Consider the following 26,739-nt stretch of genomic DNA (forward strand, 5'->3'; position numbering starts at 1 on the left):
TGGAGAACAGTGTCACAGCACTCTAACACTTTTCCCGTTTATTTATTTTTTGTTTTGTTTTTTTACCAGACCAAAGCAGCTGTTTTGACAGTCGTGGTGTGGAAACTGTTTTCACACCTGATAATCTGGTCAACTCGGTTCGACTGGGGATCAAAACTGCTATTTTATTTTGCGTTTGCAGCTGGTGCATTTCACTTTCACCCTGCATTGTCAAACCAACCAAACCCTTTAAAAAAAGCTGTTCCCCTCCTCACCTGCAGTGGCGCTACACCAAGAACCACAGAAGGAAATCACACAAAAATCTTTGAAGAATAAACTGAGGGCAACTTCTTTCATCACAAAACGTAAACAAAAACACAGTCGCTCAGACTTTAGAAGTATAATATTTCTCTTTTGTCTTTGGCAAAAGAAATCGGCTCATTTCTCCCAACATATTTGCTTTTGGTACACTAGTTAGACATACATATTTGTATGTTTGCTTGAGATGAATAGATGCTAAAAGAAACCCTGCAGCTTTTTTCCATTTCAGTTCACTTCATAACTAATAACATAGAGAGCATAAAGCTTTTCAAACAAATACTGATGCATCCTATAGTTTCATTCATTTGCTTTAGTGACTCACATTTGTTTTAGTTGTATTTACCCAGAATGCCCTGCACTGCAGTCCAGTTCCTGTTTTTGCAGTGGTCTCTGGTCACATGTTCATTCGAGCCAGACCAGAGTTCACTTCACCTGAACCGTGACCTATGTTCGTAGGCAGGTTGGAGTTCATCTTTTTGATCCATATTCCAATTTTTGGAAGATAGGTAAACTGAATTTTTAAGATTTTTACATTCCTTAAATTTAATGAAAACAGCTTCTCTTTTGGGAAATACTTTCCATGTTAAATTCTCAGGGCATGTTTGGAACATAAAGATCAGTGGCTGTGGACTGCCATTTATTATTGTCATGCTTGTTAACAGCCCATGAAAAAGAAACATCATAACGGTTTAAAGGTTCATTAAGAAGCACTTTCATAAACTACTTTAACATTCCCAAGGGCAAATTTATCATTGGATCAAGAGTGTAGAGTAGCAGCTGTCCAAACAAACAGTAAAATACACATAGAATACATACAAAAGGCCATGTATGTAGACTATGTACACACAACCATTTAAAAAAACAACAGAACACCAACATTATTGCACACCTTCCAGGACTCAATGTACTTTATTTTACATTTTTGATTAAAAATTTTGATGGAGGTGAGTATAAAAGAGTATGTTGGGGGATTGTGTTCCTTCTACTGGAAGGTAACATTTCATGTTGCATTTCCAGGACTCTTGACTCAAATGTGGAGATTGAACTTGTTTTAACAGAAGTCCACTTTGATCTTGGGTTTTCTCAGAAAATTCTTCATCTTTAATCCAACAATAGTCTTAAGGTTATGTTTTCACAAAACTTTACTGTCAGCATTCTGAATCGTTCTTCACTTGCCCCTGAGCCATAGAACAGAAAGTTTTCACCCTATGGACATCCAACAACAAATTACCCCAAAACAACTGCAGTCAACCCCACTCCCAGTTCCCACTGTGGATATTTTTCACTCGCGTTCTGACCACGTTAACAAGCGCGGCGCCAACTGTGACACATTTCACAAAGACTCCAGAATCGATAGTTACCGCCGGTTGTTTGCTGGAGGTGAAAATGCCCTCCTACAGGCATGTTGAGACACACACAGGAAGAGGATGTGAAAAAGAACACAAATCACCAAAACGTAAAGTTAGTTGGTGGTAAATGGATGTCCCTTATAGAGACAACGTCTCATCGAATCAGATTAATTGGCAAATTAGCACAGATTGATGTCATAGAGTGAGGCAGTGGAGCCCGGCGAATGCATTAATTTCCTGTAACAGACTATTACCCAAAATTGCCTCTATCAGCCAACTGACAAAGACCTCTGCAGAGGCGAGGAGGGAATCTCAAAGCGCAGTGTGGACTGCTATTTTCTTTGTTGCGGACCTCGTGTAGCTCCCAGACAAGCTCTGCCTTTGATACGTGGCTTCAGTTCTAATAATTCATCAGAGAAGAAAAGCATCATGTCTCCCCTAACAAGCCGGGCCAGTTCCCACCTCTCTTCTGCCTCTTTCTCCTGTCTATTCAGCTTCATCAGAGGTACGCTTTAATCAAAGCCAGGCAGGAGGATGGAGAAAGTGTGTGTGTGTGAGAGAGACAGAGAAAGAGACACGGAGTGTGTATGCATGTGGAAGAGAGCAGGCTAAGCTTCGAGATGCAGTTGCCAAGGTAACTGCATACAGTCCTCTCTCTCTCTCTCTCTCTCTAGACTCTCTCTCTCTGTCTCTTTCTCTCTGTCTCTCTCTCTCTGTCTCTCTCTCTCTCTCTCTAGTCTCTCTCTCTCTAGACTCTCTCTCTCTGTCTCTCTCTCTCTCTGAGGGATGATAGGGGAACAGAAATACCAACCGAATGAGAAGGCAAATGATGAGGCAGCTGGAAAGAAAGGGGATCACAGATCAACAGAAAAGATAAAGAACAACAAGAAGGAGGAAGTATGATTATGTGGCATTTCAAGTCAGAGCAAATATCAGTCGCCATCATGGCTAAAGGTAGCGGAAGTGAACAGTAGATGTGTTTCCATCAACCATACAATTGCACAATTTGACGTTTAGAAAATAAATTTGCTCAACGGAAGCACGCCGACTCGCTTTTCAATTCAAAGATTTGGTTTTAGGATGAGGTGTTTTTTTCAGTTGTATCAAAATGGGTTTATTTCACCAAATTGCAAAGGAGTTTGGTGAAATTGTTGATCACGTCACACGAGTCACATGATCAACAACCGGATGTTGCCGCTGGCACAAACCACAAAGAAGAAAATGTCAGGAAGTAGATGCAAGATCAGTTTTTAAACTTTTTAAAATTTTAAACTTATTAGCTTATTAGCTGAACATCAAAGACACTGAATTTGGTCCATGCATCACGAAGATTTGACGATGTCCATTTACTCATTAATATGTTATCAATTTTAGATTTTGCATTATCTAATATATTACATTTTTCTTTTTTCAGACTTAAACTTTGTGCTTTTATAGATTTTTAGTTTCTGAGTCCAACACAACCATTGTAGAGAATGCTAAATGCTAACTTTAGCGTGCTAACAGAGAGTATTCCTAGTCCTTTTGGTGTTAGATTGTGAATAGTCTGCTACAAATCTGCTACTTTCTTTCCAGAAGTTGAGAAAATGATATATTATATAATAAAGAAAAAGTTGTGTAAAACGGAATTTTGTTCAGTAATACAAGCTAAAGTTACTTTGTTGACTGGATCTCTGCTGCTGTACTGTCCAGCAGTGTCTCATGTTGGCATTTGTACCTTGAAGGCAGCAGAGTCTCAGTCTGGCATGTCGCCCCAAACCGATCCAAGGCCCACTGCTGCCTGTCAGTGAGGGTTCACACAGTGGCCCAGAGAAAAGGATGGGAGACTCAAGGACACCACTGTCACTCACCCAGCACCAGATCCAAACACACTGACACTCTGACAACTCATGTTAGCACTGATGAGACCCATCGGGCATCGCTCAGAGCACTTCTTATTTCCCAACTACCTCCAGTAAAGAAATGACATGAGTTTTTTGATCGTGTGATGTTAACATTAGAGCTGCTGGAGCTGGAGTGCCTGACATAAAATTCCAGGATTATTATCACTTCCATTAAACACACTGTCTGATTTAAATAGAAAAAACGGGACTGAACAATGAAAGCTTAACCGCTGCAAGAGTCTTAAATAAAATAACTAAATAGATCATTTTGCTCATGTGATTTGTCCTCCATTTTGAAATCACAAGAATATTTTTTATATTAAGGCATCAGATATTAATAACATAGTAATACACTTTTTAAGTCAATTTTTTATGTGTGAAATAAAGACTTTTCAGGACAACCACACCTAAGAAGTAACAGCTGATTCAGGGTTAAACTCAGCTGGCTAACTATTTTAAAGCTGGTTGCACATTGAAAGCTCCCACTCTCAAGTCTGTACAGTTCATAGCTTATACTAAAAATAATAAATATAGTCATTATGCAACTGATGTTGACATATCAGTTCCAGCAATGCTGTATACCACATTTTCATTAAGCCAAATACATCAGCTGTATTCTCATCAAAATCTTAAAATATAAGGTAGTTAATGTTATAATCAGTGGTGGAACTTGATTAAAATTTTTAATCAAGTTAATTGCAGGATCCTCATTTTAATTGAAAACTACCAACAAAATAAGCAACATTTTCAATTTAAAATCTCTTTTTTTCCACTGCTACATTACCAACCAAGTACGAATCTGTTATTTATGTTATTCAACCATCAGAATGGTGCAAAGTGATATCATACCCATTCAGCTTTCAGTGTTTTCTGACCATTCATGTGACTTTTTTCAAAGGAATCCTTTAGAAATGTGGACTGTAGACGCTGACACAGCATTGGGGACGTCTGTGCTGCTGCTACATGTTTAGCAATGAAATTTTATCTTAGCCTTGAATAGCTATACTGATATGATAATTCCTTTTAGCATAACGTGAACATAACAATAGTCTTTTCCAGCATCCAATATGATTGTCTTTTGAAGCAAAAATGATCCCAATGAGGGCCACGAGAAGCAGCTTCATCATCCATTTGCTGTTTGTGGATGTTTCTTGTGCATCAGATTTATGGGCATACCAGAAACTCTTGAATAAAAAGGGTTCCAGTCAAAACCAATGTATGCAAAAAAAACAAAAAAATCTTTTTTAATTTTTACCCCGTTGAAATCTATATAATTAATTAATCAAAATTAATGCTCTACAGTCCCGTCCATAGTTACAATGCAACTGTTATTCAACCGATCCAAACTAATATGCTTGATTAATAGTATGCAAAGCGACATTTGCAGGTTCCATGAATTGCTGGATTTGCTCTCTTGAAGGAGACTTTTTCATTTTGCACTAAAGCTCAGTGGAGCATTCCCAAGGACAGCTGCCTTACCTCTGACAAATCTGTCTTTAGATGCCGTACACTGTGCACCCCAAGGACTGAAAAGGTTTTTTGTTTTTTCCCCCCTTTCTCTCCTTGCAGTTCTTCTATCGTCCCCAACTCCCACTGTTGATGCCGTGATGAATGACCAAAGGCACCATTTCTGGAATTATGTACCTCAGCAGCATGCAAACGACAGACTGGAGCGTTAAAACAAGAACATGGGTGTGGAAGCGTACAGGCGGATGAAAAGGCATCATCATGGACCACGGGGGCAGGGAGACACATGATGGCAAGACAAAGCTTAATGGTTTCTAATTGCTCTGACAAAACTGTTCTTAACTCTTTAAAGCCACAAAAATGACACACAGAGGGCCTTACCCTGCACAGTGCTTGTTGTTGAGCTGTCCCCTCTTATCCATAATTGTCAAAATCCCTTCCAAAACAAGCCTTTAAATCATTTCTGTTTTGTCTCAATGCCAGCTTTATTTCCACTGTGTGGAATGCATTAAATGTGTGCACAACCAAAACTAAGCTGGACCTCTAAAATATATCCAAGTGTGAGAATATGTTGCCCCAGATTCGCTCCATTTCTGCCAAAAAGTTCTGCAAGACTCTCTGAGACTGGAGTGTTTTTGTCTCAACTAGAAGTCTCAACTGTGTTCCAGTTAATGAGAGACTGTCACAACAGTCCCACTTTTCAAACCAGACTCTCCAGCATTGTAATTTCTGTGTGGTAAAATTGTTTCCTGCTGCTTAAGACTGCAATCACAGCTGTTTATGGCTGTTGATGAAGTGCTGATGTAAAAACAACAACAACAACAACAACAAAAAACAGGTCAGAGCAGTTTTGGTAATGTTGTTCCCAGTTGTTCTGGAACTACATTTACCAGGGTTTTCTATTTTTTTCGGGGATAGAAGTGATCTTTCATTGACAAATAATTTATTAGATGGTGGAGCAGAGTAATAGGAAACCAGTAGACCCAACAGTCGTGGTGTACCTCCTGCTGATTGCGTGTAATTGAATCATTAATTGAAAGGAGGCTTGTTCAACATGGGAGCAGTGTGAGTTTAATCAGTGAGGTCATTCACTGGCGTCAAACAGACGGCTCTTATTTCTGGACGATGGCAGGAAGTGTCATCATCCAGGCTGTGCTGCAGTTCTCTGAAACTGATCATTGTTCTTTGCAAAAACATCTTACTTTGATTTAACTGACAGACGATCCAGGTAAAATGATATTAAAAGTCGCAACCAGAAAGATGGAGAAGAAAATGGAAGCCTTCCATTCAAATAGACATGATGGGCCTTTTTTTTTCCTTTTTTTTTTTGACTGAACTGAAGCACTGAATTCCACAGCAGATCTACATGGTAAAGTTGTCAAAGTCAAGCTAGCATAACTGATCTACTTCTCTCTCCCTCACTATCTTTCCTTTCAATCAAAACTTTTCTTGATGTGATGCTTTTCTTGCTGTCTAGTTGTTGTAGTGTTAACAATTAGTAGCAGCTCCGTCCCTTTTTCATTAATAAATCACATGTATATTTAAGATTTGCTGCGACATGTTGGCAACTTGACTGCTAAAACCAGTGGCAGTCAAAGGTATTGAGCTGTTTTTTGCCCTCTCACGCATAAAATCACGTGGCAATTTGCCTATAGAATACTATGAGCTCACAATTCCTGAATCTTTTCTTTCTTTCCATTACAATGTTCCCACCATTGCTGGGGCCCTTCATCCCAGGCCCTAAAACCAATGACCTTTTATAGGCATCATGTGCAGACAGAATCAGTCTAACTGGGATGATATATTATTGGTATACAATGTGTGAATGCATGCAAGCATCCATTACACTCACCGATATTGTGATGATAATTGTGGGTTCCATATATAATGCAGTTCAAGGACAAATCTGCATGCTTACAAAGCTGACAGTTTTAATGCATCACCTCCTAGGTTGTTAAGCTAGGAAGTTGTAATACATACAGAGCTTTTGAAGTCCCAGCAACATAAAACACAACATATTCAAATAAAATTGGTGTGTTGTCTCCCATTGAGCTGCAGACAAGCTTATGTGTGCTTCAGTTCTAGTTCCACAGAAACACTCATCTGTAGAATTTCAAACGAAACTTGTCTGATGGTCCAAACCACTTGAAGCTTTGCTTCGGCATAGCACACACACTTCGTCTGATCCTCATTTTGCCTTTCCCTTTGAAGGAATGCACAAACACATGTATACACGCACGCACACACACGCGCACGCACACACACGCGCACACGCACGCACACACACTCCTACGCAATTCTTTCCCCCTTTGATTTTATTTTCTGCAACAGATCTCTGTCCCTGTGGTTGTTTATTATAATGTACAAAAGTCATTTTACTATAAATACGACGTTGTTTCTTTTGTTTTTACAAATTCAGTTTTTCTTGTCTCATCTACCCAGTTCAATGCTGTTTACTGTAACTCTGTCACTATATGAAGGGCTATATATAATCAGTTCCGAACTCATTATATATACCAGATCCCCACATATTCACTGTTCAGTTTTCGCAGATTTTTCTGTTGAACACAACTCCAAATATTAATCTTAAATATTTGACAGAAATGCATCTTGGGAAGCTGAAATATGTAGACATAATTCTTCTTGACATTTGCAAAGCAACTGATTCAAGAGTGGCTTAAGTTTTCCTAGTTGCTGATTGTCTGTACTCTAGCCTGGTGAAAAGCTGCAGCTAGTTCTACACTTTGCTTCATACAGAGGTCTGGACCCTCAGTTACTGAGAAATCGTTGGTTGCTGGAGGCATGGACTTTGTTGAAGTTGAAACGATTGGATCAAATTTCACATAATCACTATTGTTGGCCATGACAAATGTAATACGCCAGCTTGATGAAGCTTCCTGAAAATTGTGTGAGCTGATAACAAGCCTGTGGGGAGTGGAGCCACAACATCTTTGCCAGCAATAAAAAGTCAAGCATTATTCTTGCTCTGACTTTAATTGCTCAATATATTAGAGTTGTGGACTGGATGGCTTCGTTCTTTTCCTCCATTGCCATTGCCAAACTATAACCACAGGCGGACTATAACCCTAAAATGACGTCTTTGTTCACCACTACTTCTTCTGTTCCGTGATTGGCCCAGTTGAAATGTAATTGGAGAAATTGAGCTCAATGGGAGAAATTCCAGGCGGAGAACTGAAGGGAAATGAGAATAGAGTGGAATTGCATAGGAAGGCAACTTTACCCTCAAGAGCGGAGATAAGGAAGACTCTGGATGTTAGCTTCAGCCACAGTGCTGAGACTGTTTCGACTGTGCGCATTAATTCATATTAAGGTATATTTGATATTGAACTATATGCAGGTATGCTATTTTTAAAGAGGGCCTTAAGTTTTCCTAGATTCCATAGTCACTAACCCAAATACCAAGGGTCCACTGTACAGTTATGGCAAAAAAATATATTAAAAAAATCTGTAATGAACCTCCACCAGAAACTGTGCACCTTGTAATCACTGAGCTGACCATGAACTCACCTGTTTACCAAACTATTCTTGAGTCAATCTCTCTGACAGATGGCTTCCTAAACTAGAGAGAGATCCCAGGACAAGGTCTGAAAAGAATGCACTGCAAGTATTGCAATGCTCTAGNTGAACCGTGACCTATGTTCGTAGGCAGGTTGGAGTTCACCTTTTTGATCCATATTCCAATTTTTGGAAGATAGGTAAACTGAATTTTTAAGATTTTTACATTCCTTAAATTTAATGAAAACAGCTTCTCTTTTGGGAAATACTTTCCATGTTAAATTCTCAGGGCATGTTTGGAACATAAAGATCAGTGGCTGTGGACTGCCATTTATTATTGTCATGCTTGTTAACAGCCCATGAAAAAGAAACATCATAACGGTTTAAAGGTTCATTAAGAAGCACTTTCATAAACTACTTTAATGTTCCCAAGGGCAAATTTATCATTGGATCAAGAGTGTAGAGTAGCAGCTGTCCAAACAAACAGTAAAATACACATAGAATACATACAAAAGGCCATGTATGTAGACTATGTACACACAACCATTTAAAAAAACAACAGAACACCAACATTATTGCACACCTTCCAGGACTCAATGTACTTTATTTTAAATTTTTGATTAAAAATTTTGATGGAGGTGAGTATAAAAGAGTATGTTGGGGGATTGTGTTCCTTCTACTGGAAGGTAACATTTCATGTTGCATTTCCAGGACTCTTGACTCAAATGTGGAGATTGAACTTGTTTTAACAGAAGTCCACTTTGATCTTGGGTTTTCTCAGAAAATTCTTCATCTTTAATCCAACAATAGTCTTAAGGTTATGTTTTCACAAAACTTTACTGTCAGCATTCTGAATCGTTCTTCACTTGCCCCTGAGCCATAGAACAGAAAGTTTTCACCCTATGGACATCCAACAACAAATTACCCCAAAACAACTGCAGTCAACCCCACTCCCAGTTCCCACTGTGGATATTTTTCACTCGCGTTCTGACCACGTTAACAAGCGCGGCGCCAACTGTGACACATTTCACAAAGACTCCAGAATCGATAGTTACCGCCGGTTGTTTGCTGGAGGTGAAAATGCCCTCCTACAGGCATGTTGAGACACACACAGGAAGAGGATGTGAAAAAGAACACAAATCACCAAAACGTAAAGTTAGTTGGAGGTAAATGGATGTCCCTTATAGAGACAACGTCTCATCGAATCAGATTAATTGGCAAATTAGCACAGATTGATGTCATAGAGTGAGGCAGTGGAGCCCGGCGAATGCATTAATTTCCTGTAACAGACTATTACCCAAAATTGCCTCTATCAGCCAACTGACAAAGACCTCTGCAGAGGCGAGGAGGGAATCTCAAAGCGCAGTGTGGACTGCTATTTTCTTTGTTGCGGACCTCGTGTAGCTCCCAGACAAGCTCTGCCTTTGATACGTGGCTTCAGTTCTAATAATTCATCAGAGAAGAAAAGCATCATGTCTCCCCTAACAAGCCGGGCCAGTTCCCACCTTTCTTCTGCCTCTTTCTCCTGTCTATTCAGCTTCATCAGAGGTACGCTTTAATCAAAGCCAGGCAGGAGGATGGAGAAAGTGTGTGTGTGTGAGAGAGACAGAGAAAGAGACACGGAGTGTGTATGCATGTGGAAGAGAGCAGGCTAAGCTTCGAGATGCAGTTGCCAAGGTAACTGCATACAGTCCTCTCTCTCTCTCTCTCTCTCTAGACTCTCTCTCTCTGTCTCTTTCTCTCTGTCTCTCTCTCTCTGTCTCTCTCTCTCTCTCTCTAGTCTCTCTCTCTCTAGACTCTCTCTCTCTGTCTCTCTCTCTCTCTGAGGGATGATAGGGGAACAGAAATACCAACCGAATGAGAAGGCAAATGATGAGGCAGCTGGAAAGAAAGAGGATCACAGATCAACAGAAAAGATAAAGAACAACAAGAAGGAGGAAGTATGATTAAGTGGCATTTCAAGTCAGAGAAAATATCAGTCGCCATCATGGCTAAAGGTAGCGGAAGTGAACAGTAGATGTGTTTCTATTAACCATACAATTGCACAATTTGACGTTTAGAAAATAAATTTGCTCAACGGAAGCACGCCGACTCGCTTTTCAATTCAAAGATTTGGTTTTAGGATGAGGTGTTTTTTTCAGTTGTATCAAAATGGGTTTATTTCACCAAATTGCAAAGGAGTTTGGTGAAATTGTTGATCACGTCACACGAGTCACATGATCAACAACCGGATGTTGCTGCTGGCACAAACCACAAAGAAGAAAATGTCAGGAAGTAGATGCAAGATCAGTTTTTAAACTTTTTAAAATTTTAAACTTATTAGCTTATTAGCTGAACATCAAAGACACTGAATTTGGTCCATGCATCACGAAGATTTGACGATGTCCATTTACTCATTAATATGTTATCAATTTTAGATTTTGCATTATCTAATATATTACATTTTTCTTTTTTCAGACTTAAACTTTGTGCTTTTATAGATTTTTAGTTTCTGAGTCCAACACAACCATTGTAGAGAATGCTAAATGCTAACTTTAGCGTGCTAACAGAGAGTATTCCTAGTCCTTTTGGTGTTAGATTGTGAATAGTCTGCTACAAATCTGCTACTTTCTTTCCAGAAGTTGAGAAAATGATATATTATATAATAAAGAAAAAGTTGTGTAAAACGGAATTTTGTTCAGTAATACAAGCTAAAGTTACTTTGTTGACTGGATCTCTGCTGCTGTACTGTCCAGCAGTGTCTCATGTTGGCATTTGTACCTTGAAGGCAGCAGAGTCTCAGTCTGGCATGTCGCCCCAAACCGATCCAAGGCCCACTGCTGCCTGTCAGTGAGGGTTCACACAGTGGCCCAGAGAAAAGGATGGGAGACTCAAGGACACCACTGTCACTCACCCAGCACCAGATCCAAACACACTGACACTCTGACAACTCATGTTAGCACTGATGAGACCCATCGGGCATCGCTCAGAGCACTTCTTATTTCCCAACTACCTCCAGTAAAGAAATGACATGAGTTTTTTGATCGTGTGATGTTAACATTAGAGCTGCTGGAGCTGGAGTGCCTGACATAAAATTCCAGGATTATTATCACTTCCATTAAACACACTGTCTGATTTAAATAGAAAAAACGGGACTGAACAATGAAAGCTTAACCGCTGCAAGAGTCTTAAATAAAATAACTAAATAGATCATTTTGCTCATGTGATTTGTCCTCCATTTTGAAATCACAAGAATATTTTTTATATTAAGGCATCAGATATTAATAACATAGTAATACACTTTTTAAGTCAATTTTTTATGTGTGAAATAAAGACTTTTCAGGACAACCACACCTAAGAAGTAACAGCTGATTCAGGGTTAAACTCAGCTGGCTAACTATTTTAAAGCTGGTTGCACATTGAAAGCTCCCACTCTCAAAAGTCTGTACAGTTCATAGCTTATACTAAAAGTAATAAATATAGTCATTATGCAACTGATGTTGACATATCAGTTCCAGCAATGCTGTACACCACACTTTTATTAAGCCAAATACATCAGCTGTATTCTCATCAAAATCTTAAAATATAAGGTAGTTAATGTTATAATCAGTGGTGGGACTTGATTAAAATTTTTAATCAAGTTAATTGCAGGATCCTCATTTTAATTGAAAACTACCAACAAAATAAGCAACATTTTCAATTTAAAATCTCTTTTTTTCCACTGCTACATTACCAACCAAGTACGAATCTGTTATTTATGTTATTCAACCATCAGAATGGTGCGAAGTGATATCATACCCATTCAGCTTTCAGTGTTTTCTGACCATTCATGTGACTTTTTTCAAAGGAATCCTTCTTTACAATTGTGGACTGTAGACGCTGACATAGCGTTGGGGACGTCTGTGCTGCTGCTACATGTTTAGCAATGAAATTTTATCCTGGCCTTGAAAAGCTATACTGATATGATAATTCGTTTTAGCATAACGTGAACATAACAATAGTCTTTCCAGCATCCAATATGATTGTCTTTTGAAGCAAAAATGATCCCAATGAGGGCCACGAGAAGCAGCTTCATCATCCATTTGCTGTTTGTGGATGTTTCTTGTGCATCAGATTTATGGGCATACCAGAAACTCTTGAATAAAAAGGGTTCCAGTCAAAACCAATGTATGCAAAAAAAACAAAAAAATCTTTTTTAATTTTTACCCCGTTGAAATCTATATAATTAATTAATCAAAATTAATGCTCTACAGTCCCGTCCATAGTTACAATGCAACTGTTATTCAACCGATCCAAACTAATATGCTTGATTAATAGTATGCAAAGCGACATTTGCAGGTTCCATGAATTGCTGGATTTGCTCTCTTGAAGGAGACTTTTTCATTTTGCACTAAAGCTCAGTGGAGCATTCCCAAGGACAGCTGCCTTACCTCTGACAAATCTGTCTTTAGATGCCGTACACTGTGCACCCCAAGGACTGAAAAGGTTTTTTGTTTTTTCCCCCCTTTCTCTCCTTGCAGTTCTTCTATCGTCCCCAACTCCCACTGTTGATGCCGTGATGAATGACCAAAGGCACCATTTCTGGAATTATGTACCTCAGCAGCATGCAAACGACAGACTGGAGCGTTAAAACAAGAACATGGGTGTGGAAGCGTACAGGCGGATGAAAAGGCATCATCATGGACCACGGGGGCAGGGAGACACATGATGGCAAGACAAAGCTTAATGGTTTCTAATTGCTCTGACAAAACTGTTCTTAACTCTTTAAAGCCACAAAAATGACACACAGAGGGCCTTACCCTGCACAGTGCTTGTTGTTGAGCTGTCCCCTCTTATCCATAATTGTCAAAATCCCTTCCAAAACAAGCCTTTAAATCATTTCTGTTTTGTCTCAATGCCAGCTTTATTTCCACTGTGTGGAATGCATTAAATGTGTGCACAACCAAAACTAAGCTGGACCTCTAAAATATATCCAAGTGTGAGAATATGTTGCCCCAGATTCGCTCCATTTCTGCCAAAAAGTTCTGCAAGACTCTCTGAGACTGGAGTGTTTTTGTCTCAACTAGAAGTCTCAACTGTGTTCCAGTTAATGAGAGACTGTCACAACAGTCCCACTTTTCAAACCAGACTCTCCAGCATTGTAATTTCTGTGTGGTAAAATTGTTTCCTGCTGCTTAAGACTGCAATCACAGCTGTTTATGGCTGTTGATGAAGTGCTGATGTAAAAACAACAACAACAACAACAACAAAAAACAGGTCAGAGCAGTTTTGGTAATGTTGTTCCCAGTTGTTCTGGAACTACATTTACCAGGGTTTTCTATTTTTTTCGGGGATAGAAGTGATCTTTCATTGACAAATAATTTATTAGATGGTGGAGCAGAGTAATAGGAAACCAGTAGACCCAACAGTCGTGGTGTACCTCCTGCTGATTGCGTGTAATTGAATCATTAATTGAAAGGAGGCTTGTTCAACATGGGAGCAGTGTGAGTTTAATCAGTGAGGTCATTCACTGGCGTCAAACAGACGGCTCTTATTTCTGGACGATGGCAGGAAGTGTCATCATCCAGGCTGTGCTGCAGTTCTCTGAAACTGATCATTGTTCTTTGCAAAAACATCTTACTTTGATTTAACTGACAGACGATCCAGGTAAAATGATATTAAAAGTCGCAACCAGAAAGATGGAGAAGAAAATGGAAGCCTTCCATTCAAATAGACATGATGGGCCTTTTTTTTTCCTTTTTTTTTTTGACTGAACTGAAGCACTGAATTCCACAGCAGATCTACATGGTAAAGTTGTCAAAGTCAAGCTAGCATAACTGATCTACTTCTCTCTCCCTCACTATCTTTCCTTTCAATCAAGACTTTTCTTGATGTGATGCTTTTCTTGCTGTCTAGTTGTTGTAGTGTTAACAGTTAGTAGCAGCTGCGTCCCTTTTTCTTTAATAAATCACATGTATATTTAAGATTTGCTGCGACATGTTGGCAACTTGACTGCTAAAACCAGTGGCAGTCAAAGGTATTGAGCTGTTTTTTGCCCTCTCACGCATAAAATCACGTGGCAATTTGCCTATAGAATACTATGAGCTCACAATTCCTGAATCTTTTCTTTCTTTCCATTACAATGTTCCCACCATTGCTGGGGCCCTTCATCCCAGGCCCTAAAACCAATGACCTTTTATAGGCATCATGTGCAGACAGAATCAGTCTAACTGGGATGATATATTATTGGTATACAATGTGTGAATGCATGCAAGCATCCATTACACTCACCGATATTGTGATGATAATTGTGGGTTCCATATATAATGCAGTTCAAGGACAAATCTGCATGCTTACAAAGCTGACAGTTTTAATGCATCACCTCCTAGGTTGTTAAGCTAGGAAGTTGTAATACATACAGAGCTTTTGAAGTCCCAGCAACATAAAACACAACATATTCAAATAAAATTGGTGTGTTGTCTCCCATTGAGCTGCAGACAAGCTTATGTGTGCTTCAGTTCTAGTTCCACAGAAACACTCATCTGTAGAATTTCAAACGAAACTTGTCTGATGGTCCAAACCACTTGAAGCTTTGCTTCGGCATAGCACACACACTTCGTCTGATCCTCATTTTGCCTTTCCCTTTGAAGGAATGCACAAACACATGTATACACGCACGCACACACACGCGCACGCACACACACGCGCACACGCACGCACACACACTCCTACGCAATTCTTTCCCCCTTTGATTTTATTTTCTGCAACAGATCTCTGTCCCTGTGGTTGTTTATTATAATGTACAAAAGTCATTTTACTATAAATACGACGTTGTTTCTTTTGTTTTTACAAATTCAGTCTTTCTTGTCTCATCTGCCCAGTTCAATGCTGTTTACTGTAACTCTGTCACTATATGAAGGGCTATATATAATCAGTTCCGAACTCATTATATATACCAGATCCCCACATATTCACTGTTCAGTTTTCGCAGATTTTTCTGTTGAACACAACTCCAAATATTAATCTTAAATATTTGACAGAAATGTATCTTGGGAAGCTGAAATATGTAGACATAATTCTTCTTGACATTTGCAAAGCAACTGATTCAAGAGTGGCTTAAGTTTTCCTAGTTGCTGATTGTCTGTACTCTAGCCTGGTGAAAAGCTGCAGCTAGTTCTACACTTTGCTTCATCCAGAGGTCTGGACCCTCAGTTACTGAGAAATCGTTGGTTGCTGGAGGCATGGACTTTGTTGAAGTTGAAACGATTGGATCGAATTTTACCTAATCACTATTGTTGGCCATGACAAATGTAATACGCCAGCTTGATGAAGCTTCCTGAAAATTGTGTGAGCTGATAACAAGTCTGTGGGGAGTGGAGCCACAACATCTTTGCCAGCAATAAAAAGTCAAGCATTATTCTTGCTCTGACTTTAATTGCTCAATATTTAGAGTTGTGGACTGGATGGCTTCGTTCTTTTCCTCCATTGCCATTGCCAAACTATAACCACAGGCGGACTATAACCCTAAAATGACGTCTTTGTTCACCACTACTTCTTCTGTTCCGTGATTGGCCCAGTTGAAATGTAATTGGAGAAATTGAGCTCAATGGGAGAAATTCCAGGCGGAGAACTGAAGGGAAATGAGAATAGAGTGGAATTGCATAGGAAGGCAACTTTACCCTCAAGAGCGGAGATAAGGAAGACTCTGGATGTTAGCTTCAGCCACAGTGCTGAGACTGTTTCGACTGTGCGCATTAATTCATATTAAGGTACATTTGATATTGAACTATATGCAGGTATGCTATTTTTAAAGAGGGCCTTAAGTTTTCCTAGATTCCATAGTCACTAACCCAAATACCAAGGGTCCACTGTACAGTTATGGCAAAAAAATATATTAAAAAAATCTGTAATGAACCTCCACCAGAAACTGTGCACCTTGTAATCACTGAGCTGACCACGAACTCACCTGTTTACCAAACTATTCTTGAGTCAATCTCTCTGACAGATGGCTTCCTAAATTAGAGAGAGATCCCAGGACAAGATCTGAAAAGAATGCACTGCAAGTATTGCAATGCTCTAGGTCAGTGGTCCCCAACCTTTTTATTACCATGGACCGTTTTGTGGCTGCAGCCCTGGGGGGGAGGGGTGAACCGTCAGATAAGGCTTCTGCATGTTGGTGTTCCCGCTAAATCCTGAATATACCCAATTTGGGTTGTCTTGGCCTTTTTATCGCACCCTGTGGGGTTTACCCTGACTGGGAACGAGAATGCAACCTGTTGAATGTGACAGATAGCCAATCAGAAAGCGCGGTGACGTAAGAACAGAGGGGAATCCCAAACAGCTGACATATCGCGCAACTGAGAATCCAGTGGATATCAGAGATGACATGTGGAAATGTTTATTATTATATGTAAAGGTCATTTTTAACTGAATAAACATATGTTTATGTTTATTCAGTTAAAAATGTTAACTATGAAAAAACATATTCACCTCCAAATCATAGTGCAGCAAATAGAGCGGCTGCTCCCGTCGTCTTTTATCCACCGCCTTTTCTTTTTATTACGTCTTTTATCTCTTAAAACGAGTCCACAAACTGTCACTATCGTTTCTACATCGTCATCCGTGTTTGGTTATTCTAAATTCCCGTATGCTATATTGGGAGTTTTGTGGATTTTCTTCTGGAATCGTGATGTTTGTGACTGGAATCGGTTCGTGTGGTGTGTTGCTCCTGCCTTGTGGCTGGAGACACAAACCGATCGAACCTGTTTGGAAGGTTTGGAAAATCGGCCGACAATCCTTAAATCTTGCCGTCTAAACCAGACTTAAGACTCACAAGCTTTACTCATCTCCTCTTGACCACTGCCCAAACGCTCTCTGACTCTGGTCGCTATGGTAACATTTACATATCCCTTCAAATTAAGATACAGATGCGCCACAAAAATGAGCATTTTACTTTCATGAAAATTTTAACTCATGATAATGACTAACAGAGTCCTGAGCTTGTTTCTCTGCAATGAGACGGTCCCATCTGGGAGTGATGGGAGACAATGACACCCGAAGTGTTGCTTATATCCACAGCCTGCTTGGTCTCTACGTGGCGAAGCAGTTTGAAGCTTCATTGCCTCATTAGCGAGCCGGTCGCTGCATATTACACAGAGCGGCTTGTAATGTTTGACTCACCTACCGGTCCGGGATAAATCCATCCTCCTGTCTCTTCTCTGGGCCTTTCCCCCTTTGCAAAGAAAATTTCCAAAGACATCTGATCTGTTTCTCACTCATTTTGCTCAGTGTTGGCGCGCAAGTAACTGAGAGAATCCGGTTAAAGGATTTTCAAAATAAAAGATCCTCCAGACTCAAATAATACATAAAACGGAAATATTTAATTATTTCTTGTGCGGCCCGGTACCAATTGGTCCACGGACCGGTATCGGTCCACGGACCGAGGGTTGGGGACCACTGCTCTAGGTAACGTCCAAACATTAGCTTAATTGAAACCCTCTGGACGTTAAGCAAGGCAAGGTAAAGCAAGTTTTTCTGTGGAACACATTTCAGCAACAGGCAATTCAAAGATCTTTACATGATAAAAACGTAAAACAACAAAAAAGTTAAATAAATTATGAAAACAGCTGTGCAGAGATAATTGTCAACACACCTTAATAGAAGCAGTGTTGTAATTTATGATAGTTCAACATTTTATCAAGCAGAATGAATAACTGATAAACTTATAGACAAAACAACTACAACAGTCAAGGATTTTTGTTTCTACTCCACTGTCCTCTAAATATCAGCTAACTTTATGTAATAAAAGGATACAAGCTTTGACTTTATTTCCACCAACCAATAGCAGTTGAATCACATCGGTGTATTTGACCATGACGTGAATTCAACCAAGGAAAAAGTAATTTAAGGTATACTATCCCAGTGGACATCCAGCAAAACTGTGGAGTGGCAGCACTTATCAGGAGCTGTAATTACCTAAAAGGTATAAGCCAAATGTTTTCCCTTTTTAGCTCTTAAAAACATTTTAAAAAAGCACAAATAAATTAATAAATAGCGTCATGGCACTTCAGTTGTTAAACGGTGTCTTCTGTCCATCAATCAGCCACTACAGACTTTAGCTATCAGGTGTACTAGAGGATACCTGATGAATGAACTCTGACAGACTGGTCTCACCATTTCCTTTTTTGGACGTCTTTCAAAGTGTCTCAATGAGAAGTCTAGAGTGCAGCTAATAAAGATTTGTGAGAGATTTTTAGGGCCGTCTTGATTTCTTCGTCCTGATTACAACTAAATAGTTTCATCTCAAGTATTGATAACAGATTACACTCAGCAGTTCTACCTACAGTAGGGTTTTAGCCTTTAACTTTGAGATAAGCAGCCGAGTCGCTTGTGAAATCTATTCCAACCCTCCGGAAAGTTGCAAATCATGCCCCCTGATTATGTTGCAAGCGCCGACACAATGTTGTCTTTGTTTGAGCACGAAGCAAGATTCACTTTTTTAGGTCCACAGGAAGGATTTCTTTAAAATGCACTCAACTTTAAATAGCAAAACCATTTCTAGTTACGTTCAAGAGCAAACGAGTGCCATTTAGGGGAAAGGAAGAGGCATGAGCCAAAGGAAAGTCTGCTCTTATCTTCTGGGAAACTTTTTCATGAATTTTTAATGAACTGAGATGAGTTCATTCCTGCAATGCTCTAGTCGAGTATATTCCATTTTCTGTGCTGGTTTCAGCGCCGAGAGCTTCACAGACAAAACATACAGTGAATACTTTAGCTTAAGTATTCACACCCATTTAACTTTTGTACATTTCGTCACATTGCAACTTCAGAGTACATTGTAACACAATGTGGAACATTGCAACACAATGTACCCTGTGTTACAGACCAACACAGAGTACATTGGATCACTGGTATTCACAGGATTAAGGACCACAGCCAGTCAAGAATAGCTAAAATCAGGGAATATTATCTAAAAACTCTCATAAGTGCCTCTTTTATAGGTGTTAATACCAAATATAATTTAATATCCATTAATACATATAGTGGGAACTGTTTTAGCACTACCACAAAAGCTAACGTTTACCATCTTCCTTGTTTCCTATACTGTCTGCTTTGTGAAGGCCAACCAACTGGCCTAAGTATTTCATCTTCCCAAGCTGCATTGTATTTCCAATTTAGAGATCCTCTATGGAAAAAGTTCCCAAATAGGCTGGTTTTCTGTAAATAATTTGGATTCACGTTCCACAGAAACATCTGCAAATAAATGAATCTGCAAATACTGAATTAGGAATACGTGGGGGTCCGCTGTAGCTTAATAAGCTAACCTTGTCTTAATCTTTTCCACAATCTTCTTCTTGACCTGCCTGCTGTGTTTCTTGATCTTTAAGATGCCGGGGGGGTTATCACTTATGACAGACACTCTGATGTATTCACAGAAGAGATGAAATTACACAAAGCTGAGCTATGTTTCATAGTTATGTGTCCTGTGAAGGCAGTTGGTGTAATTGTAAATGAGTCTGCATTCACTGTTCAGATTATTTGAAAGAAAAATGAAAATCAATGCATCACTTTCCTCTTAGTTCACAACTCTGCACTGGTTTGTGTTGCTCTGTCACAAAAAGTCCCAATAAAACACTCAAACCTGCAATTTTAATCTAGGAATATTCCTGCCATGTGCTGCATATATAGCGTTATGCTAATGCTAACGGTCATGCTCAGTTGCGGTTTCCAACAGAATGTCCTTGAATCATGAGTCCTGTCCTCTGTGGGACAGAAACAGCCACCAGCCTGGTTTATGTTCTGTGGGAACAAATATTCTCCTCCTGAAGCGGAGCTGGCATTTATACACACAGTACCTCGAAGGTGTTTTTTCTCATTTTCCTTTGCCCTTACAAAAGCACAGAGAAGAGCCACAAATCAACAAATCAGAAAATGGTGGATGCCAGCAGGGCTCCCACAGCAGGACTCGTCTCTTCACAGTTCGCTCTGCTTTGTGTTTACCTCCAGGAACCAATGAGCTGACAACTCTCAGCTTATTTTACATTGTTTAGGTAACTTTTTAACATTTTATTCCTGTATTCATGTTAATGTCACTGATCTGACCTGATGTGGTAACTCGGGAGATGTTAGCAGCCATTGCTAATGTAGCTCTAGGGTAACTTTAGCCTACATATTAGGAACTAGTTGAGTCGGTTTCCCTCACTAGTAAATTGAACAAAAAATGTAAAATGTACCAATAAATTGGTCCTGATTTCCTTCATTTTGGGTGAATGATATTCGGTCGAGGCTTACGTGAGAAATTGATCATATCCATAATTTTATCTACCTCTGCAAAAGTTTGAAAATCAACCTCTGTTTTCTTTTTGCTCTTCCATGACTGAGGGCCAACTCAGAGGTCACACTGTGCGTTTCACAATAGTCACCCCACTTTTGCCAACTAGACAACTTTTCCACTAAATTTACTTTTCAGACAAAAAATAAAAACGATATCTGCCGAAATTGGAAAGAGTAGGTAAGATTTCAAAACTGCAATTGGAAAGAAAAAAAAAATGAGTGTCTTCACCGTTAGAAGTACAGAAACTTACTTTGAAAAATCTATTACTAGTGTGCAAATTTCCAGGTCTTCACTGTGGAAAATTAAAACACAGACACATATATTTCTAGTTGACCTTTGGAGAGAAAAACTTTTCCCAAGTGGTTGTGATTTACCAGGTGAGCAAGTATGCCTTCTCTTTTGCAACAAATCAGAAACTGTAAGCTGTTGTTTGAACATCTGTAAACCAAATTCTAGCTACAACAACCTTTGGCATAAAGGGAAAAAAATAACAGCTCAGAACGCCACTGCTGCATGGTCAGATGAGAAGAAGGAAACATACGAGGCTGCTGTATCCATGCTATTTTAGCACAGATGGGCCTCCTGCTAACCCCCAGTGGAAGCACTCAGCAGCAGCTGAACACATCCTGCTGCTGCCCAGCTAGCTAGAGCCACACTCAGCTACTGCTGGCTAATGGACTGCTTTAAGTGCTGAGGAGGAGATGGGGGGGGCGAGCCGCTGCGCATCAGCGGGGTGGGCGTGCTGCAGGTGCAGCACACAATGAGGCAGTGGCTGGAGTGTGTGAGTCAGTGTGTGAGTGTTTTTGCGTTTCTTGCCTACAGCCCCCCCTTCTCTCCTGCTCCCCTCCACTACCGACCAAAAACCACCCACCGTTTTCCACTCTGACATTCACAGAGCTAAGCTTTTGCATCATCCGAGCGGAGCAGCACGCATTCAGAATCATTTTTGGCAACGAGCCGCTTCGCATTTTCCGAGACGGGGCGCGGGAGAGGAGGGGTCAGGGTGTGGGGGATCTATAGCATCATGTCTATCTGTGGCGCTCACACTCAAACACGAAATGCCGCAGTGGTCTGACAATGTGAGGAAAGGACATGCAGAGGGGGAAAAAAATCAAGGGGAGAGGAGACAATGTGAGCCACAACTAAGAAATCATTTCATACGCAAGCAGCCATAACCGAGCCCACAGCCTGCTCTAAACAGGCCAGAAAAAAAAAAAAGGTGGCACAAGGCCATGCCATATGGTACTGAAGGTGGCAAGTGTATCACTCTACAAGAGAGCGGCTCGGCAGAGGAAGGCCCTGTCCCTCTGAGTGATTAACATCCGATCTGGGAGCGGTGCTCTTGACTTTAGATTAGGACGTGAGGTCTAAAATAATACACGTTTCAGGCAACTTCATTTAATCTTTCTCCTCAAAAACTCCCTCCATCCCCAAACTGAAACCCCCTGTGATCTGATAGGCTTAGAATAATAAGCAGTTAGCATGCTATCAGCCAGCAGCTCCATTATAGCTTGCAGATAAAGTTGGGCTGATCTCCAGAGGTGCAGCACAGCAGCAACACTCCCGTAATAATAGTGGAAGCCATCATAGTGACATGCAATTATCATGTAAGACTAGCTTTAAGAAATCCTCAGAGCATCGGCTGCTGAAATGAGCTGCAGCACGCTTAGCATTTCTATCACCGGATAGACAAAGACACTGCTGGATGCTGTCGGACTTTCCTTCAGACATACAAGTGCTAGGAAATTCAATTTAATAAAATCGTCTTGTTAGCTACAGGTATCGCTTGATTAAAGGATGTATTTTAAATCGTCTCTGCATGGAGACCAACAAACAGGACAGAACATTTTCTATCTGGTTTGGTTTGTTAGACAACGACAGAGATGTGACTGAGAAGTCTGAGGCTTCTCTTCACCTCCCCCCTACAACAAAACCATCCAGCAGTTCATTACAGGGGAACAGCAGAAAATTGCATCATGTCATGTGTCAATTAAAATAAAAACTTGAACATGGTTCAAAGTGAACAGTATCAAAGCATTTCGAGGTTTTAAGACAGTACTCTATTATTTCAGTTCTTATCAGTCAGATGCCAGAAAAGTGTTATCTCAGGCTGTACTGAGGACTAGCTTTCTGAAAGAAGGTTACGACACTTTTAAAAAAAAATTACAAGATAGATAAATTCAGGAATACTTCCAGCTAAAAATAAATAAATAAATAAATAAAAAAACACAAACAGCCATGATGTGGAAAGTTGGCACTATGGGATCAACATGACTGTAAAGCAGAAAACCGTAGGCAACAGAATGCTATATTATTGCATGCAAGGCAATAAAATGTTTATTTCTTCTTTTAAAAAAAAGACAGTGTTGTTGGTGTATTTGCACATTTTGATGTATTTGTAATACTGAATGAAAAAGGCTTCAGTGCTTCAATGAAAAATCTGCAGAAAGTACCAATTATTCTGACAATTAATCATCAGAATAATTAATAGCAGCCCTAATCAGGTTGTTATATTTCTGTTTTTGAATAAGTAATACTTGCTATTTTTCAATGTTAGTTAAAAGCAAGTAAATCATATTTTACTTTTCAGATTCTGTTAACCATGATGCCATAACACTGTTTATTTCCCCAGCAGGTCATCATGCTGTGGGACTCTCATGCCTGGGAAACTGTAAAATCATTCATTCATGTTCAGACACACATCCTGAAAAAAAAACCTTCTCAGGCAGAAACTCCGCCCTTTAACTGCTAAACTTCCTTCAGTTACTCCCTTCTCACTTTTCCAGCTGTGGCGGCCAATTGGTACTCCTTGAAGCTTTCATGATAACAGACCGTTTGTTCACAACCGCACATGTAAATACAACAGGTCAAAATGAACAACAGCACATGACACATTACACCTGGTCATTAATTATTCAACACCAAATCAAGCGAGGAGGAACGCAGGTACACTCTAAGAAGAAAATAGTTGAACCAACTTAAATTAATTGCTTCTGTAGGTAACAAGCAATTCAATTAAGTTTATCCAACTTAATTTATTAAGTTTAACCAATTCAATATATTCTAATCATCCAACTCAATTTGTTAATTTATTTTTAACAAATGTATTAAGTATGTTTAAGGTAACCGATTTCAGTCAGTCTTACTCAAATCATTTAGTTTACTTCAAAAATGGTGAATAAACTTATATAGTGCTTTTCCAGTCATTTTGACCACTGAAAGCACTTTACACTAGAGTCACATTCACACATTTATTTAATGTGCAGATCAGTAGGCAACTTGGGGTTGGTGCCTTGCCCAGGGGCACACTGACATGGCAGGAGGAAGCTGGGATCAAACCTACAACCTTCTGATCACAAGATGACTACTCTACCCACAGAGCCACGGTTGTTTACCAGGGAATCTGTCCCTGGTTAGTTTGAGTCATGGTGTCAGACGTGGGATACAAACATGGTATTGAACTTAATTATTTCAAGTAAAGTCAAAGTAAAAAGGTCATTTAAGGAAAAGATTTGTGTATTTAGAGGACACTGTAAAAATAGTATTAAAATTAAGTTTGGAACTACTTAAACGTTTGAGTTGATTTTCTGTAGAATTAAGTCAAAGAGATTTAAAATGTTCATTAGAAGAAAAATGATTAAGTAAGAGTGACTTACATTTATCATGTTAAACCCCCTTATGAGTTAAGTTATAAAAACTTATCAAATTGAGTTGGAAGGACTTAGTGAATAATAAATTGGGTTGGTCAGACATAGGATACGAAACTGGCACTGAACTCAATTGTTTTAAGTAAAGTCAAAGTGAAAAGTTCTTTAGGTTAAAGATTTGTAAGTTTTGAGTTAAATGAACACAAAAAAGTAAGTTGTCATAGCAAAAGCAAAATAATTAAGTGAAATTAATGTAAATAAGTCCATAAGATGAACTGCAGCCCAAATACACTTTTTAGAGTGTGAAAAGCAAAATCAGATCTCCATCCACCTCTGAAACCACAACATGGATCTGGGAATTATGTCAAACTTGACCTATCAATACACCAACCCTCTGTTTGCAGTATTCTGATTGCATATTTTTTTCTTTCTACACCACTTCACACCTCTTAGCAAACCATTTTTGCAAATGCACTCATTTCTCTAGATATTTTTGATTAATTATAGATTATAACATACTTAAATTCCATATGGAGTTTAATTTTACTCCAGCTGCAAGATTGGAGTAAAATAACATCATTGCTATTATTTACAGATAAATAATAGAAAGAATAATAGACTATTACTTTAACTCATCAGTTGTCAAAGAACGTACAAGTGTTGGGCACATTTTTGCTAATCCACTAACAGTGGAGCTAATTTTCTGTTTAAGGGTTTAGCATTTTTTCTGTCTTTGAAAACATTTAGTACATTTAGTTAAATGCCAACTTAGCATTTAGCACCCTAAATTTATATTTCTGGATAACTTCTAAAACACTCAATTATTTGGCTGTGTTATAAACTTTCTGTTTCAAAAATAACTTGTTGAAGCACCACTGTGCTGATGGGTGTGTAGTCATGTGGAGGTTGATATAGCACATGATGTGTCACAGACACATGGTGTGTATCAAGATGGTTGAAGTTAGCGCATTAGCTTTAATTTCCACTAGTTATTATGTTGGTATAGCGCTTTTTCATTAGCATAACTAATGTTTACGATTAGTGCATTTTTAGCTAGCAGTGCCCATCACTGATGTCATCAGTGTTTTGTGGCCATTTTTATGTCACGTTTTACCCTAAAGGCAGGTCAAAACTTGACATAGTTGGAACATCCTGCAGAAGGGACAAAATGACCAGTGCCTATCAACACATTGTCACACACTGAGGTGGTGTCAGTTATCTGCTGGCTTTGAACTTTAATCTGTGTTTTAACACAATTCCAAAGCAGAATGGCATCTGTAATGAACGTAGCAAAGCAAGTGTTCCTGCCCTAAGCGGGAACAAGGCCAGTCTGCTGGCAGAGATTATGTACTAGAGAGAACATTCGAGATAGTTCTTACCAATAGAGCAAATACCTCAGAAAGTCCACAGTGGCTATATTTCAGACTGTAAAGGCAGCATGTTAAATATTTAATTTTATGAGAGTATCAGAACAACAAGGGTTGCAATGAGAAAGCTTCTCAACCCTGAAAAAAAACAGAACATTGTATGTTTTTAAAGTTGCATCGGAACAAAACTACAAAGCCTCAAAAACAAAACGTTCAAGTCAAAGTAAGATCAAGCTGGAGATGCTAGGTCAAGACGCACAATGCACAATGATATGATTATATGATAATTCTTTATTAGACCCACGAGTGGAAATTGAATCTGTCATGGCAAAATGTTGACAGAAAAAAAGAATAACACAAATGAAAAACTACAGAATAAAAAACAACAGTACAGTGTAGAAAAAAACACTTCTACCCAATACTGTGGCATTCGAGCTTTAGGAATAACACACTTCACCCTATAAGGTGTTTCAATAAAATCACAGAAAGTGTGAGATTAATGCAAATATAAGGTGCACCATCTTATTTTTTATATATGTTTTTGTCACAATAACTAACACTACAGCAGAAATGAAGCAAAGCGACAGAAGCCTGTTTTCTGCTCTGTATAAAAACAGATGCACATTCTAAGATCGTTCAGCCTCAGACTGGAATTTAGCAAACTAAATTCTGCCCAACACAAACTATTGAATGCAGTGTCATGAACTGTTCCAAAAATAGCATGAAGAAATTCAGCAGAGTGCTGAAAAGGTGTCGCTTTGTCAGAACGGCTGAGTGTTTGCTGGCTGCTTGTGAAAAATTCCCCTGACCCTTTTCCCCCCATCAACGAGCTCCACGTCATCCACCCGTCCTTCTCAGAGTGACCTCTGAGTCTCGTCTGTAAGAAGAATCTCACCGGGCAGTTAGTAGACCGCCTCA

At 39.3% G+C, this 26,739-nt stretch overlaps 1 long non-coding RNA gene across 1 annotated transcript; it reads left to right on the forward strand.

Moving 5' to 3' along the window:
- On the forward strand, positions 1–24,452 carry LOC107837178 (uncharacterized). Its single transcript, XR_001663180.1, has 3 exons — positions 1–11; positions 2,538–2,546; positions 24,318–24,452. It is a non-coding gene; the product is annotated as an uncharacterized LOC107837178 (long non-coding RNA).
- The last annotated feature ends 2,287 nt before the right edge of the window (positions 24,453–26,739 follow it).

Source organism: Poecilia formosa, unplaced genomic scaffold, assembly GCF_000485575.1.
Source record: "Poecilia formosa unplaced genomic scaffold, Poecilia_formosa-5.1.2 Scaffold121, whole genome shotgun sequence".
Taxonomy (NCBI): domain Eukaryota; kingdom Metazoa; phylum Chordata; class Actinopteri; order Cyprinodontiformes; family Poeciliidae; genus Poecilia; species Poecilia formosa.